Source organism: Talpa europaea (genome assembly GCF_964194135.1).
Source record: "Talpa europaea genome assembly, chromosome: 11".
In the NCBI taxonomy this organism is placed as follows: domain Eukaryota; kingdom Metazoa; phylum Chordata; class Mammalia; order Eulipotyphla; family Talpidae; genus Talpa; species Talpa europaea.
This window is the reverse complement of record NC_140078.1, coordinates 104,772,875-104,790,540: the sequence shown is the minus strand read 5'-3', so window position 1 is coordinate 104,790,540 and position 17,666 is coordinate 104,772,875.

The window sequence follows — 17,666 nt, the reverse complement described above, 5'->3', positions numbered from 1 at the left end:
ATGTTAAAAAAAGGAGGTAAAGAAGACTTTGCACTTACTTAATGAACTGATTGCATTTGAAATGTAATTTTAATAGACTTTACCCTTTATCTGTAAAATTCCTGTATTTGTCTACAACTGAGCCAAAAGACTGTAATGTGGATTCCATCGGAACAGTTGTGTCAGACACACAATTAGGAGTGTCACAGGAGTGTGTCTCATGTCATAGTTTATTATATTTAAAAAAATGGCAGTTGTCAGGGTAACTACCCGTTCAAATTTTCTCCTAGATTTTTATAATTACAGGTTTCTGACATCCTGAGCATAATAACAAAAATCATTGATTACATCAGTACACAAAAATAAATAGCCGCGAACTTTCTTTTAAAATTAGTCAATAACTGGAAATCGCTAGAGATCATTTGGCCGTTTTGAACGAACCTGAAAGGCCTAAGTTAGGGGGAACGTTCCCCTCGCCGGAGCTCTCCCTTAGCAGCAGCATTTAACCCCGTGTGCTCGGGACTGTGAGCGAGACGAGTCCCTGGGAGTCATGGCCGTTCAGGGACGAGCCCCTCAGTGAGTTTGCCCCCCACACACACACACACAGCAGCCCTGGTCCTCCCCCGGCATGGGGGCCTCTCTGCGGGCCGGGGCTGCTCTGCCCCCCGGGGCTGGAGTCCTGCTCAGACTCGAGGCATCCACGCAAGGCAGGCGTCCGCCGCACAACCCGTGGACTCAGCCGTCAGGCGCCCTGGCCGTCAGTGTCGTGCTGAGCGCCCCAGTCTGTGCTCCTGATCGTCCTTGTGCTTTCTCGGGGTGGTTTCTTCATGTGTAAGCGGCAGATGCTATTACCCTCCACGCCCTGCGAAGATGAGGTGGGTGAATGCATTAAGTACGTCGCCGGCGCTGGAGTGGTAAATGCTTTCACGTTTTAGCCGCCAGGGGAATGAATGAATGAATGAATGAATGGTTGGCTGGTTGGCTGCCAGTGCCCCCACATGGCGTGAAATAATGGGCTCGCTGAACCTCATGACTGAGGGAGAGGAGAGCAGGTGGCCAAGATGGCGACGCTGGCCGGGCCTCGCCAGTCACTGCAGAGCAAGACAAACACCGTCTCTCTGGAAGTATTTTTGACGGATAATTTTGATGTTTGCTTGCTATGAAAAGTTAAAAATTGTTAATTATTGATAACTTACCCCTGATTTTTTCCTTTCCTGACTCTTAAGGACAGTTTAGAATCTCCTTTTGCTTTCATTGCTCCGTTTTACTCCAAACAATAAAATAGTCCAATTGGTCTTTATTTCAAACAGCTCCTTCCAGCTCTCATTTGCTAGCTTTACGCTGGTCTTTTTGATTGACCTGAGGCATAATTTACATTTTTTGAAAAACACCAGTGTGAAAACGAAGGGATCCGTGTTCCGTGTGCTGTGACCTAATGTTTTCATCAACACGGAAGTAACTTACATTATTATTATTTTTTCAAATACATAAATAGCAGCCGTCAGGGGTGGACAAAGGTTCCTCAAGCAGGGTCTCCAGAGCAGAAGTCAGACTCGGGACGGAAGCGGGAGTCGGGGTCAGCAGGCCGCGGGTCGGGGTGCACGGTGGTGAGAATGTGACCGGGTCTGCTCTCCGCTCCCGCGCGGGCCAGTGGCCTCGGGCTGTGGGGACGGGGGCGTCGCCTGTGCAGGAGAGGAGGGCAGGTTTAGGCTGCACCCTGCGCACCAAGTGGAGGCTGCCGGGTCCCTCAGGTCAGGGGTGGCGCCTGCGACCTCCTCACGCGGCCCTGTTTTCTCCAGGCGCTGAGAGGAAGGGGTCGTTGGAGGGCGGGGCCCCCGTGGTTGTGCAGCCACACAGCAGGGACAGACGTGGGCCACTGGGCCTACCTGGCCCTCTGGACGAGTGCTGGCCGCAGGCCTGGGGAGGGCGGCCAGAGCCGGCCAGGTTTCTGAGGTCCTCGGGGCTGCGTCTGCCAGAGGAAACCCGTGGAACCAACATCCCGCTTCTTACTTCCCCAGAGCCCAGGCAAGTTCCTCTTTTGGCCAAATTTAACCTGTCACCACCGAGTGAAAGGGTTCTGGGGCTCAGAGCTGCTGTCACGGTGAGACACGCAGTGGTGCCTTGTCTGACTCTGCGGGCGGCACCCGCGAGGCTCGTTGCTCTGTAACCGCGAAGTTCTGCGTGAGGAGAGCGAAGGAGCCCACACAGGATCGTGGGCCTCCAGGAGGCGCAGTCCTGTCTCCATCTCCCGCCAGCCAGGCCGTCTTCAACAGGCAGCGACCCCTACTGTCGCCGTGTGGAGAACAGGTGCTTGGATCTGTCCCCGTCTGGCTCTGGCCCTCGACTGGTTTCTGGGTAGCGTGGAGGGCGGGTGACGGACAGAGGGCGGGTGACGGACGGAGGGCGGGTGACGGACAGAGGGCGGGTGACGGACGGAGAGCGGGTGACGGACGGAGGGCGGGTGGAGGCGGGTCAGCAGGTCGCTTGGATTGTTTTGGAATGAAGTTCTGAGACATAAGAGCACGCAGGTTTTCATTTCACTTGAGGCAACTTTCTGGTTCTGTCTCGGCGGCTGCGGCAGTGTCGGTGCTGAGGGCTGCCGAACCCAGCAGCGCGCGCCCAGTGCCGACATGCGCTCCCAGGGGCACCAGCTGCTGTCCCCTGAGGAAAACGCCCTGGTAAGCAGGTGCTCCTCAGACCTGCTCTGCCCTCAGTGGACGGACGTGGGCGGTGTGCGTCGTCCAAGGAAGCCCCGCTGGCTCCCTCAGGCTGACAGCGTTGGGCCTGGCTGAGCCCATCACCGCCGCCTGCTCCACCGTGGACATGGACGTGGTCGGTTTCAGGCACTGTCTCCCGTCACGCTCCCCTATTCCTCTTGTCCGATCCCCTCTCGAGCTCCCCCAGGTGACTCTTCCTGTGTTCCATCCGGGTCTTGGGGGAGCCGCTCCTCGTGGACGCAGGGTACCCGTCAGGGCACAGGCAGCCTCTGCTCCCAATTATTCCTGCCCGGCAGGCACTTACCATGAAGGCGCTTTCTTGCCAAGCCCTGGTGATTATTTCCTGAGGCTTTTTTTTTTTCTTTTCCAAGATTCCTCTTGAGACCAAAACTTCTGACAGAACTGCAACTTTGTGACAGTAGATACCGCAGGAATCTCTCATTATCTTGGCTTTTTCGCTCCCTGACTTTTTAACCCGTGTATAATGGTGTGCTCTGCAGTCCTTCCATCAAGACTGAAGCCGTGGTCTTGGGGAGCTTCTTCCCTTCCCTTTATTTCCATGTTATCACCACAAAGACATTTCCAGTCGCCTCGTGGAGAGCCGGCGCCAACAACGTGCCTTGTTCATTTCTGGCGTCGTCTTAAATGCAGTCTTTTCCCTCTCAGTTTGCTTTTCCAAACGTCGTGCAGGCTTCTCTCAGGATTGTGTAATGGCACAAATTTCACCCTCTTTGCACATTCATAGACAGCTGCATTTAAAGGGAGCCTCTCCAGGGACGCTGGCGTGGGCGTGGAATCACACTTTGTCTGTTCTTCCTTGTCTGTCTAAACAAAGTAAGAAATGTTGCTGAGACCGAATTTCGAAGTGGCGTAAGTTTCAGATATGCCACCGTTTTTGCGTGATTCTGAAAATACTTTCCAGCATGTCTTCCAGCCAAACCAGCGAGAAGGTTAATCATGCTGCAGCGAGATCAGCGGATCCACTGTTCTCCTGGCCCTGCCGGAGGGAGTCTGTGTGACTGGCACAGCAGTAGGAGTCTCGTCAGCCTTGAGACTGTGTGGCTGAGAAGCTGCCGACTCTTACACCTGTTCTGGAGACCGGGCTGCTCACGGCCAGGCCAGTAACAGTTTGGCTTGTGGCGCTCCCCGGGCTGAGACGGTCCGTGTGGGCTCCTGGCGTGTGCCCTGCACTGGGCCTGCGTGCGCACGTGTGCACTCAGCAGTCACCCAGTCACAACATCAGTACCAAGTGACCATTGTAGTTACACATGAACACATTTTGGATATTTGTACAACTTCAAGTCAATTAAAAGGACCACGGGGCATTACTAATTAAAGGGTGGATGTGGACGCTTTGCTCACTACTCACACCGCTTAAATACTGCTTTAAGTAAAGGGGATGCTGACTCGAGAACTAGCTGGAACTGTTGGTGCCGAGGAATGCCCTCTGTTTTCTAATGAAGTCTCTGGGGGGTGCATGTGAGGTGGAGATCACAGGGAAGATGCGGGAAGCCTGCACAGCAAGGTCGTTTTGCAGTTGGAAATGGGAAGAATCCTGCTTGAAGCAGGCACCGGCAGAAACGCCCAGCTCCGCAAACACGCGCCCGTGTTGCTTAGAAGCCGCTCTAGCTGCGGGTGCATGGAGACCGCGTCTTCCCTTCAGCTTTTAACCCTGCAGAGCTCTTTGTGTTTGAGTGCCATGTTCCACTTAAAAGCAGGCAGCCACCGAGTTGGTTTCGTTGCCCGACGTCCAAGGAGCGCGCGCCGTGGTCCTCATCCCCGAGCTCCCCGGGAGCGGGAAGGAGCAGCGGGCACAGGTGGGGCGTGGACGTCACCCGCACTCAGACCTGGGGTGTCGTGATTTTCGCCGGCCCAGGTGCTGTCTGGGCCTCACTTTCCATAGCAGTACAAGGGAGGTGACTGTGCTGAAGGTTTTGTGGGATTTCGTGAGGCCTCCCAGGAGAAGCCCCCCGCTGCCCCCTGAGGAGCCTGTGCTCGCCCGGGGCCCAGCCCGTGTGCCTCCGAGGCAGCCCGGCCACGCGGGTGATGGATGAGTGAGGCTACATGTGGTGAGCAGTGAGACTCGGGACCCGGAGCCGCTCCCTGTCGGGCCAAGGAAGGCTGTGCCCGTTGGCTGTTCATAGCCCTTTGCCTGTGGCCTCCCCAGCAGGTGTGGCACCAGGAGCAACCGGACAAGTCTGTTATTTTGCATCTTGGCTTCAAATCCCCATGGCCAGAAGGTTCCATGTGTGCAGGATGCCAGCTCTCTGTCTTGTGCCTGTAATCAGAGTCCAGTGGCCTGAGGATGTAGCATCCTCCCAGGTGGGCAGGGCTTGTGGGGCACCCGATCTCACCCACGCTTGGTCCAGCAGGGATGGACCAGGACCAGCAGCAGCAGAGGACGCAGTGCTGCCGCATGGTCTATTGGAAGCAACGCTGTGCCCTGGAGCTGGCCGCAGCCTCCTGTGCTGGCGGCAGCGGCTCTCCTGGGGCTGGCCAGAGCGGGCGGTGTTTGTGCAGCGGGGCCACGGGTGGCAATGCCTGCAGGTCCCTCCTCCCCAGGCTCCAGGGTCCGGGGTCCAGGTTCACAGCCACCAGAGTCCATGAGCGGGCGCCCCAGCTGCACCCGGGGTCAGGCAGCATGTGACCCTGATCACGTGGGGTCTGTGGTTCCTCAGGACTATAGGGGTGAGTTATTTCGAAGTTCATGTCAGCCAGTTTCCTCCAACGCCAGAGAGGACCACAGACGTGTCACATGCCCACTCCCAGCCCAACACGCATTTACGCAGCGTTTTACTCGGCATGTTCATTTAGCTCAGTTATTAGGAAACTTGGACGGGACCCCCGCACTAGGCACTGTGACATCTGGGGGTGACTAGGTCTGCAGGTGACTGGAAACTGGGCCTGGAGGCTCGCAGGCGCCTTGAGGGGTGAGGGTGGCCTGTCCCGTCGGTGCAGGCTCCCGGCCTGTGCACCTCAGGCGGCAGGAGTCCTGCTGCTGGGGTGGTGGTGCCACTCCTGCTCTTTCTCAGAAAGTTGCCTTTCGGTAAATACGCACAGTCCATCAAGTTTGTGTACTTTGGGGTGAAATAATGCTTTGATGTTCCAATAATCATTAAATATCAGGATTCATGACTCCTAGCTACATGTGACCAGTAAAGATATACAGGGAATGCATCAGTAATGAGTTCAGGAGTATAATTTACAAGGTCGACGGGATGTGTCAAAACACGGGCCGTGCTGGACGGCGTGGCCACTGGACAAAGTGATTTCCTGTGAAAGGTGCCGTGTTAAGGTGCTCCCAGCTCCGGTCACCTCCAGACGTTAGCTCTGGAAACTCCAGCTACAGCTTGAGAGCCAGATGTGACCTCACATTTCATACATGATTTGAAGGATGATTTTTTTTTTTTAAAACAGCATAATATAGAAAGCCTAAAACATAGCATAGAGAGCCCTGAAACTGGAGACGGGGCTTGGAAGGGAACTCACTGCAAGGAGCAGCCAAAATGCTGCCATAAACCTTTCCATGTTCAAATTAAACTGTTTTCTACCAACCCAAACAGCTGTAATTAAAAGAAAAGGAGGGCCTCCCCGGGGGCGCAGCGGGTTGGGCGCAGCGCTATGAAGCTGTCCGCAGCCTCTGCAGCGTGGGTTCGATTCCCAGCCAGCCAGGGAGCATCCAACGTGGCGCAGCAGACCTCTCCTGTCTCCCCGCTGCTCCCCTCGGCAGTGAGTCTCAGTCAGTCCGCTGTTCTGTTCCCCACTCTGTCTCTGGTGAAACTTCTCACCGCCCCCCCGCCCCCATGCCTCTGGCCTGTACCCCAGCTCTTGTATAAATCAATAAATCTTAAAAAAAAAAAAAAAAAAGGCAAAGGAAGCGTGGGGTGGAGCCGCCGAGAGGAGGCGCCTGGCGGGCTGCCCAGGACATTGCCCACCGTGCCGCTCCCCGGGGGCTGGCTCCGGGCCCACCACCCGCCATCGGGCTGTGTCTCTTGTGCAGTGTCGGAGGTTCGCCCGCGTTTGCAGTTGCACCTCCCGGGTTTCTTGAGTCAGATGAATGAAAGAGACCCTGAGAAAAGCTGCTTAAGGTGTTATTAAACTGGGGGGAGGTGAAATGTTTATGATACGTGCCTATTTATAATCCAATTATCTGAGGCTACAGCAGGAATTAATACGCCAGTAAAACTCAGCCCGAAAAATGTTTTATTTCCTCTGTAGCATCTAATTTATAGGTTACTGCATCATATTTCTTTCAGCTGGATTCAAAAGTGGTCTTTAAATAAATAGACTAGAAAATTGTCTTTTGCGAACTGGCAGCAGCGGAATGAGCGAGCCGGGGGTGAGGCGCCAGGTGGGAGCCAGGAGGCCGCGGGAGGCCGGAGCCACGCCCTCCCGGAGGCCCCAGAGCAGGAGATGGGTCCCAGCAGAGCAGCCCCGGCTCCCGTGGGCGACGGGGCGCTGCCCCCAGAGTGGCTGGGCTGGCGCTGTCGGGACCCTTCCTCTTGCCTCTGACGCATCCCACAGAGGCCGGGGCCGGTCGGGTGATCTTTCCTGGAAAAAAGCCACGAGAGAGAAACAAAACCCAGACCTACGCGCTCTCCTCTCACGGATACTTTCAGTATGTGCTTGGGACGCAGGGATTCCTACGGGCTGCTAAGCTGCTTCCTCGATAGTAGAAATGAGATAACGAGGCATTTTGTAGAAAACCTGAAACTCAAATATGGAAAGGCTGAATTAGTGCATCAGTTGCAAAATGGTCCCTGGAGACCCTTTCGGGGGCGCTGTCTCCCCTGGTGCAGCGGGGTCCGGGGCAACCCGGCGGGAGACAGACCCTGGGTTAGAGAGGCCCTCGGCACCACCGGGGCTTCCTGTCAAGGTCGTGGTCTCTGTCAGGGTCACGGTCCTCACAGCCCCCAAGGGGCAGCCGCTGCTGCTGCATCCCAGCACGCTGCCTCCTGCCACGCCCGCTGCCTGAGGAGTCTGTCGCTGGGGAGAAGCGGTCTCTGCTCCCTGTGCTCAGCGCCTGTTCCCCCAGCACGGCCCAGCCTTAGAGTCTGAGGCGAGGCTCAGTCGCCGCCAAGAGCCCGGTGGGGAGGTGGGGCAGGGGCGATGCGGCCTGGGCCCAGCCCAGTGGACGCTGTCTGGTTCCGGCCCGGCCAGGCGCCACAGGAATGCGTGCCAGAGCCTGTTTGGGTGTCATGGGGTCCCTTAAGAACCAGGGGTTCAGATCCCTTCTGAAGGCAGACACTAATCAGAAACCACAAGGTCAGGACTAGGCATGACTGAGGACCCTGACTCTGAAGCACTGTGTCGCAGAGCCGCCCGCCTTTGCCACGTATAAAAATATGATTCACGATGGACCTACTTTATTTACTGAACTCTTGAACTTCTTAAAGTCAATCAAAATTGGTCTTTTAATGTAATTGTTTTCAAAGCTCAGGGGACACCGTTGCCATTTCCACATGTTGACGAGTTTCAGAAAGTGCTTCGTGTTGAAGTGAGAATCTGTTCAGCTGCACAGTAAATCACGTTGGGCAAGAGAACACATTCCATAACTAAATGGAAGAATTATGTGCCCTTAGATGGGCTTGTACATCTTAAAACAATATTTAAACACTAAATTTTAATAAAAATATACATGTACTGACATATAAGTAAAGGTAGAATTCCCTGAAAAATAACTTTCTCTGCTTATTTTAACATCTTTTAATGTGATTAGAAAAGATTTTGTGATAGAGAATCTAAGTATGAAAAAACAAAATGTTGATCTAACTGCAAAGATGTCTATTCAGGACAAGAGCCCAAGCCCAAGAGCCCAGCCATTATGCTCTACACATGTGAGCGAGCTTTGGGCAGCAGCCCGCGGCTGAGGGAGGCGGGGAGAGACAGGAGGGAGAGAGGGAGGGCGAGGAAGAGGAAAGAGGAAACTCCCCATCCCTGCAGGTGGAAGGAAGTAGCTGATGCCAGGGCTTCCCCACAGAGACAGCCGCTCTCCCACTGAGCAGGAGCTGCGGGGGTGTGGCCTGGAGGGCGTGGCGTGCAGGAGCAGAGGCCGGTCAGCGTGTCCCAGTTTCAGGGTTTCCTCTGCTGTGGTCACAGCCTCTGTTTTGCCACCTCCACATCCTGACGTGTATGTAATGATGTGTAAATGGACTCAGTATTCTTTTTTTTTTAATAATTCTTTTTTTTTAAAGATTTATTTTTATTTATTTATACAAGCACTGGGTACAGTCAGAAGCGCGGGAGGGTGAGAGGATTCACCAGAGCCAGAGCGGGGAGCAGAGCAGGCAGAAGGACCGAAGGACACTGCTGAGGGGAGCCGCGGGCGGCAGGAGAGGTCTGCGCGCCATGTGGGACTCTCATCTGGTGGCCGGGGATCGAACCGGCGCTGCGGAGGCTGCGGGCAGCTTCGCAGCCCAGCGCTCGACCACTGTGCCACCAGGGAGGCCCTGGACTCAGTATTCTTAAATGTATTTATGTATGCAGACAAAAGCTGGGGTACAGGCCGGAGGTGTGGGGGATAAGAGGATTCACCAGGGACGGAGTGGGGAGCAGAACAGGCAGATCTACTGAAATCCACTGGTGAGGGGAGCAGCGGGGAGACGGGAGAGGTCTGCTGCGCCATGTGGGTAGCTCCCCGGCCGGGGATTGAACTCATGCTGCAGTGGCTGAGGACAGCTTCATAGGTTGTGTCTTAACCCCTTGCACCACCAGGGAGGCCCTTAAATTTATTTTAAATGGAGATTTTATATCACCAGAACAAATGGAAAATCCCTGTGATTTGCCATAAATAAAGCTAATTATATATGTCTATACACACATACGAAGGAAGAACATAATAAGATTATTACTTTAATGATAATTGAGTAGCATAAATAAGTCATATGAGTTATGATAAATCTACTTCATCTGCAAAAGATAGATCTGAAAATAAAGTCCCCACTGAGATGCATATAAATGAGTGGAGTCCATTTTCTTAGTTTAAGAAAATGATAAAAATGATAAAAATACAAGGTAATTTCATTTTCTACTTTGGTCTTAACCAATAGCAGTCATGTATATTCTGCCAAAATTGTTTATGTTAATGTGCATATTTATATCTGTAGATATGCACACATGCATTATTACTATCATCGGGGAGTAGTGATTGTTAGTACTAGTTATTATTTGGGACAGGACTAAATTTTAGTTCATAACCAAATGATAATGATTTTATTCAACAATGTTTCTTACATAAGCCATTTGGAACAATGTGGAATCTGATTTTCCTCTGAACATGTCAAGTTTGGGGAGGATGTTTTTAGAGGGATGGGGAAAAGTGTATTTTATCTATTCACTGCTGCCATTCCGTTTAGGAAAGAGCCCGCGGTCACACGGGGTGAGAACACATGCAAGTTCGTTGACTGCATTAGGAGCCGTGTTTGCCATTGGCCAGATCCGCCCGGCTCGCGTGCCCTGACCCCGCGGCGCTGCTCCTGGCTCCTGGCTCCTCGTCCTTACACCAGGCACTGGTGTGAGCTTGCCCAAATGAGCAAATACACCGCCAGTAAATGTTAATTAAAAACCGCAGTTCTAGAAATGAATGTGATGTGGAAATAAGTTACTCTCCCAGAACACCAGCTAAGGAGAGCCCAGTGGGACGCCAAAGGGAGCGTCCGCGTGCGCCATGGCCGTGGGTGATGGCCCGGCTCGCCGAGCTGGGGTTGGGGAGGCGAAGGGCTCATTTCTTTATGGTTAATAAGGTTAATGGCCTCACTGAGCACCCTTAAATCTTCATTCTTTGGGCGATTTCCTGTGATCGAAATGTCAGCGCAAGTAGTAATTGTGGGGAAGTCCATCTACCTTCAGGTTGATAATTTGCATGTTTTTTTATAGCACAGTAATGCTTTAGTTTGGGTTTCATTGGAAGCCGACCCAGAGACAAAAGTCTGCAGGCAGATCGTTATTTGGCAGGTGAAGGAACCATTGGTGAAGCGGGGAAGAGCAGACATAAGTGTGGTGTCGTCAGAAGCTGTTAGTCAGCAAGAGCTCGGGGCGCCTTCTGCTGCATCCCCGCGGGCTCCTCCGCGCCAGAGCAATGGACCTCTGGGATCTTGGCTTCTCAGCTCATTGCAGCCCCGGACCTCATCCTGCCTCGTGGAGCCCCTTCCCACTCGCCTGTCAGGTGAGGTCCCAGGACTGGAGGGCGTCCCTGTGGGGGTGGAGCTGACCTGGCCTCCGGGCAGCCTAGAGGGCGCGGCCTCTGGCGCACAGCCTCGATCCAGTCTTGACAGGAACACAGAGCTGTTGGTTGTCTTTCACTCTCCTCATTTGTAAAGTCACGGCAATAATTCTCTTTATTTAATTAGAAAATGTACAAAAATATTTGGAAAGCACTTGGCAAGGACCTGGAACTCTTGGTAAACTTGCTGTGCTCGCATCCCTGTGGCCATTTCCATTAAGTGGACAGTTGCTGCCCGGAGCTGCAGCCCCTCCTGGTCCACGGCCACCCCCGGTGACGCCCCTTGGGCTCCTCCATGGGACACGCGAACGTGGTGTCTGCCTCCTTCAGGGACGAGCTGCCTTGTGTGTAAGTGTGTCCTGTGTGACTTGTGGCCCAGGGCTGTCCCAGCTCGCAGTGGGAAGGTGTGGAAAGGCCCGGGCAGAGCAGCCCCTCGGGCACGGCCACCTCTCCACCTGACAGCAGCCGCTCTGGGCTGGTTTCTGGCATGTGCTTTTGTCTGGAGGAGCTAACATACGGGGATGTGTTTTCTGTTGTAAATGGTGTTGTCGCCAGAGCCTGCCGCTGGTGGGCCGAGGCCCAGTGAGGCCGGCGTCGGTGGGCAGCGTGGCTGGCTGTTCTCTTGTTTCTGTCTTGAATTATAGACACTTTGAACTTAGGAATTCCTATCTCGTTTCGCTGCCAGCCTTGGAAGATGGGCAAGCTGGGGATTGTAAGGCTCGCCCTCACTGCACGGAAGATTTGGCTCAGCTCAGGTGGCGGGACGAGGGCAGACCCGCTGTTCTCCTGGTGTGTTGATATTTTTTTAAGCTTTTTTTTTTTTAAAGATTTATTTACTTATGCCTACAAGAGTTGGGGTACAGGCCAGAGATGCAGGGGGTGAGAGGAGTCACCAGAGACAGAGCAGGGAACAGAATAGACAGACTGCTGAGGGGAGCAGCGGGAGACAGGAGAGGTCTGCCGCACCATGTGGGTAGCTCCCTGGCCAGGGATTGGAACTCAACGCTGCCGAGGCTGTGGACAGCTTCATAGGTTGCATCTTAACCCCTTGCGCCACCAGGGAGGCCCTTCCGGTGTGTTATCTCAAGTTGCGTGTGTTCCGGTTTTCTGATGTTGCTTGAAATTCTCAGACATGCCCTTGGGGTGAAAGGTCGCGCCTGCCTGGGGCTGAGGTCAGTGGGCGGAGTGGGCAGTCGGCGGGGGACAGTTCTGCTGAGGCTGCCCCGGCTCTTCTCTGCCCGAAGCTGGTGTGGGTGGAGGCTGCGGGGTTCTCTGCTGTGTTTCCTCCTCTGTTGCCTTTGCTCTCTGTCCCCATACCCGGGGTGGGGGTGGACGGCGACAAATCTCACGCCAGTGACCGTAAACGCGCGCAGCTCCAGGTTTCCTGGCTGAGGGACTGAGACCCGGCGTGCCTGGAGCGCCTTCCCGGGAGCAGCGCCAGCCGCTTCTGCAGGAGAGAAGAGGGGCGCAGATTCATTGGGGCACGTTCCTTGCGGAGCGTGTTTGCTGACAGGGGACCTTGTGCAAGAACCCCCGTGGCTGCTCCACAAGCCACGCCCCAGCCAGGGGTATCCCTTCCGGGCCCCGAGCCTGCAGAGGGGGGCTGTTGAATTTCATAGGTGCACCCTCACTTCGAGGACCCCCCTATTTAACCTGGCGGGGGCGCGTGATTGAGTCTCATGCCGACCAGGACTGAGGAGGAGGACACGCGCCCCGTTACCCGGCCAGCCCGGGCAGGAGCCGCGCCCCATTCAGTCTCCAGTCAGAGCAGCGCGGAGAGGCGACACCCTCGTCTGCTCCGAGTTGTTCTCGTAATTGGGCCTGAGAGAAGCACAACATTCAGGTGAGCCGAAAGCCCACGCCTCTGACCCCAGGTGAAGACGTGAGGTACTTCAATGGGTATTTCTAAACAGAGTAATAGATCTTAGAAATTACAGATATTTGAGTTTAAAAATGTACGACCTAAGCCATCCCAGTCATTATCCGTGTTCCGCTTCCCCGCGTCACAGTTTGCCCGTAATTATATCCGAGGAAAGGAAGTCTCCCTGATTTAGCCTTAGGTATTAGCATAACATCTGCTGCCCTGTCGGGGAGGAGGCGGGGCCGGCAGGGGACGACCGGCCTGGGAGTTAACAGTCTTCACTTCCTAGCTTGCCCCCGCTCACTTCCGCCTCTATTTGTCAAATTCACGTCGCCTCCGTGAGCCCCTTGGTGTGGAGAGAAGTGAGGGGAATGATTAAGGGGATAAGACCCGGTTCTGAGCACTTGGGGAGCTCGTAGGATGCTGGGGGCGGGGCTGGTGAGCATGAGGGTCATGGCCACATGTGCTTCCTGTGGAGACTGGACGCCTCTGGCCGAGCTGGAAGAGGCGGCCCGGAGATGAGGCTGGACAGATGGACAGGGCGGGCTCATGGCCCGGCCTGCTGCTGTGGCCCTCGGGTGGACAGTGGCGCGAGGAGGGTCTGGGAGGGCGCCTGTCCAGCCAAGGGCTCCGTGAGAGCCCGGTGTAGCTGAGGAAGTGTCTCGGGGTGTGGCTGAGATGCCGGGGGTTCAGAGCAGGTGGAACTCGAGGTGAAAAAGGGAGCAGGAGGCCAGACGCAGCCTTCGGGGCACACTCCAGAGTTTGGCCCACCCTCTGGAAAGCGCCTGGCACCAAGGAGCTGCTGGCGACCCCACTCTGTCCTCACCCAGCTTGAGCGCTTGCGTTTCTTTCTGCCCAAACAGTGTCCGGGGCTCTGCTAATGAGCGTCAGTGCTAGAAATAGATACCGGGTCCCGACTCGGCCTTCCACCCTTCCAAGGTGAACTTCCTTTGCTTTAATATAAAAACCTGACTTTTGAGAAGAGAATCTCATTTAAAAAAAAAAGGAAGATGACTGTCATCTCAAAGTACAATGAAAAAAAAGTAATGAAAACATTTATTTTTTCAAAAAAGAGGCTGTGGTCGCGTTTAACGTAGTTCTGTAGGGCCTCCCTGGTGGCGCAGGCAGTTGAGCGCGGTGCTGTGAATCTGTCCACAGCCTCTGCAGCACCGGTTCGATCCCCGCTGGCTGCAGAGCAACCCACATGGTGTGCAGACCTCTCCGGTCTCGCCCGCTGCTCCCCTCAGCAGTGGATGACGTCAGGCTGCCTGTTCTGCCCCCTGCTCTGTCTCTGGTGAGTCCTCTCACCCCCCGCACATCTGGCCTGTATCCCGGCTCTTGTATAAATAAAATAAATCCTTAAAACAAAAAAAGTAGTTCTGTAGACAAGCCTCCTGCAGTCTCCAGAAGCGCTTTAGGACAGAGCAAGGTCAATCCTGCAGCTCACGTAAAAGCACCGCTCTTGAGCCGAGGCCGCTCTGGAGAGGGTGGTGCGCGGTGCTGAGCGCGCGGGGATTGCAGGTGGGACGAGAGGAGCGGGAGGCCAGTTACTGGCTGTGGTCGTCGTGGCCACACGTTCCTCCTCTAGTTAAAGAAAACGGCCACGTTGTCAAAGCCAACCTGGAATGCTTTATTAACACCCTCTTCGGGGATAATTCCTGATAGGAGGCATTGTTTTTAATTAGACCCTGGGCTTGAAAGCAAGAAGGGTCAATAAAATTTTTTTTTTAATCATACCCTGGTTACTCTGCTTCATCTTTACAAAATTCAATTACTTCTATCCAGTGCGGCTTAAGAAACACTTGGCAACTGATTAAAACAATTCTTAAAGCAAATTATGGCACTGTCAGAAAACAAGAAATCAGAATGTCAAAACACAAGGACATTTCTATGCAAAATGTCTTGCAAGTGTCTTTGACAGACGATTCCTGTCTGCTTGTTATATTAGTTTCATTAATTTGGTCCACATCAAGCACAAGAAGGAGGCACTTCCATACATCTGCTATTTGAAATAAAAATTCTCTAATGAATAATATTCCCAAAGATAACCAAAGTAGCCATGTGGGGAAATTTTATGATTTAATTTTATCCCAGCTTACTCAGCACTGTAAAAATCTACGTACAGGTTTATGGCTGGAGAGATCCCAAAATAACTGCATTTTTTTTGGCCGTAAAGCAGCATCTATAAAATTTCAGCTACTACTGATATGTAAATGCCTTAGATAAAGATTTTATTTATTGCTTTCTGGGCAGAGTCAAACATAACAATATGTAATTTGTAATGTAGTCGATGCACATTTTAAAAAGTGAACTCATGAGCTGCAGAGGTGTGCTCCGTGTCCTAAAGTTATTGTTATTTTGACTTCAGTTGAAGTGTTATTTATACTTTGTCTATAGGAGATTATAGATTTGTTTTTCGAAGCTGAAGAGAAACTCAGTCTACACATTGTGGAGAGATGAGCCACGAGGTTAACCGTGCGCTGAGGGTGTCCGCGGCAGCCTGACTGCTGGCTCCGTGTGTGCTGCCCCCAGCATGGCCCGAGCCCCGGGGCCTGGCCGTCCTCCTGCGTCAGCTGACAGCCCGGGCTCTGCGTGTGGAGCAGGGCCTTGGCTGAGGCCGCGCTCAGCACGTGTGTTCAAGTACTTGGAAGAAAGAGCTAGGAGCGGATTCCGAGAACCAGCCTTCGCCCAGGCCCTGGGCGTCGGGGAGGACAGCGTCTGGCCCGGGGTTTCACAGCACGGATCCTCGCCTGAAGCAGAGACCTGATTTGAATGATGGGGTTTTATATTCGTACCTACCACGCTGACAAGTGTAATGGGTAATTTCGGTCTCTTCCAAGAAGTGAGGCGTCGGTAGGCCTAGAGAAGAAAAATTTGAAGAGCGCGATGACAGATGCTAAGTAGGTGATAGATAGGTGACAGGTTAATGATAGATGAAGGTAGATGATAGATAACAGACATTAGATAGATAGACACAGATGACAGAAAATATTGACAGATGGAGATGATAGCTGATGGATGGATCCTGGAACATTTCGGTCAGGCGTTTGACTTTGGCTTGGGTGCTCCAGCGATGGAATCTGGATTATCCTTTCTCACACACCCCTCTGTTTTCTTCGGCGTGGATGTCAGTGTCCAGTAACTCACTCGCTCTCAGTAGGTGACCCAGACGCGCTGGCTGGCCCGTCTCACCCCGGCGTGTGTCCGCCTGGAAGCCGTCAGCGCCGTGTGAGCCCCAAGATGCAGCGCCTTGCTTCCCTCCCTGTCACAGCGGGCTGGTTGGTGCCGAGAGCATGTCTGTGAGTCCTGGGGTGACGGCCGGTCCCTCCACACCAACGACGTGCAAACAGAGGGTGCTCGGCATGGGCTGTCCATGCGCTGGTCCAGGACGTGTGCGGGAGTCAGCGCTGCCAGCACCGCCCCGGCACAGCTGTGTGGACAGAGCGAAGCACGCATTCTGCTCTGGGCCCTGCCGCCCTGCCTCGAATACCTGGCAATGCATTTTCCAGAATGTTTTTATGTAGATTTAAGAGAAGCAGGTTCACTTCTCAAGCAGACGGGAAGCTTGATCTGGCACCCCTGCCCGAGTGTGCCCGGCCCCGCTGTGACGTGTGCACAGCGCCTGCCACCGCCTGGACAGGCTGTGCGTGGAGCAAGAGTCTTTCCTCGCTGTGTTTTAAGAACTCCTTTAGAGAAGGGAAGCTTGGCTCTTGTCAGGACATTCTGAGTGTTCTCATCCGAGCAAGAACTTTGCTCTTGACTTTTCTTAATCAAGTAGAATTTATTTTTGTGTAGCTGACTGTATCATTCTTGACAGAATTTAATTTTTTGTATCATAATCAGATCTCTCCTACTCTAAGACTACTAAGAAGCTAAGCAAACACGTGCTCTTGTCTCCGGCTCACAGGAACGTCCCGGCAGGGCTCGGAGTCCTTAGCGTCATCTCATTTTCCTCGTCTCGGCTTCTCTGGTGGGTGCAGACTCTGCACGCTGTCCCCTCGGGTGCCAATGCCTGGCCCTGGTAGCCACCCCAGCTTTGTTCAGTGGGAATTGGCTGCCCGGGGGTCTTTCCCTCTCTCCCCTGCAGGGCGTCTGGTGACCGGCTTGTGCGTATGCAGGTCACCGCCGACTCCACAGTTGTCCTTAGCTGCAGGGTCGCCCTGAGAAGAGCCCCCAGGGCCCTGGGGTGCTGCTCAGTCATGCATCGGCGGCTTTGGAATGGAGTTAGGTCTGGCACCACGTCTCGGTTCTGCATCTTGAAGCTGTGAGGGCTCCACGTGGTGTGCGGCTCACGTACTGGCTCTGACCCAGGCCCGCGTCCCGCCTGGAGTGAGGAGGCCGTGCTCCTCGAAGTCGGAGTGTGGATGCTGCCTTCCTTGACGCAGTGCTTCTTGCTGTCAGCTGTGGAGCTGGGGCAACGCCCGCCCGCATCTCCAGGTAGACTGACGGTCCCTCAGGCTGTGGCTCCGCGCTCTCTCGGGGCCGCCTCTGGGTCAGACGGGTCAGGACGCGTGTGGGGACTGAGTCTGAGCCACACCGGGTGAGGCCCTTGGCGTGTTCCCTGGTTGAGGCTCACGCTGCCGAGAACACACGCGCCAGAGAAGGCCCCACTGAGAGTGGAGACTGTAGCACTGGAGATGTAAGGAGGGAGCAGGGGCTGCATAGCCTTTCATTTATTTTATTGCTGTGACGTCACGTAACATTTGTACCCTTCACCTGTTGGGCACTGAGACGCAGCACCGTGGCCGCCCATCAGGTCAGCGCTGGACATCCAGCCATCCTCAACTCCTGTCCCTCCTTTTTTCCTTGGTGACCACCCCTCCTACGCCCACAACCCGGGCTCTGTCCTATCATCTACGTGTTCTGTCTGGATGTGATGGACCTCTGG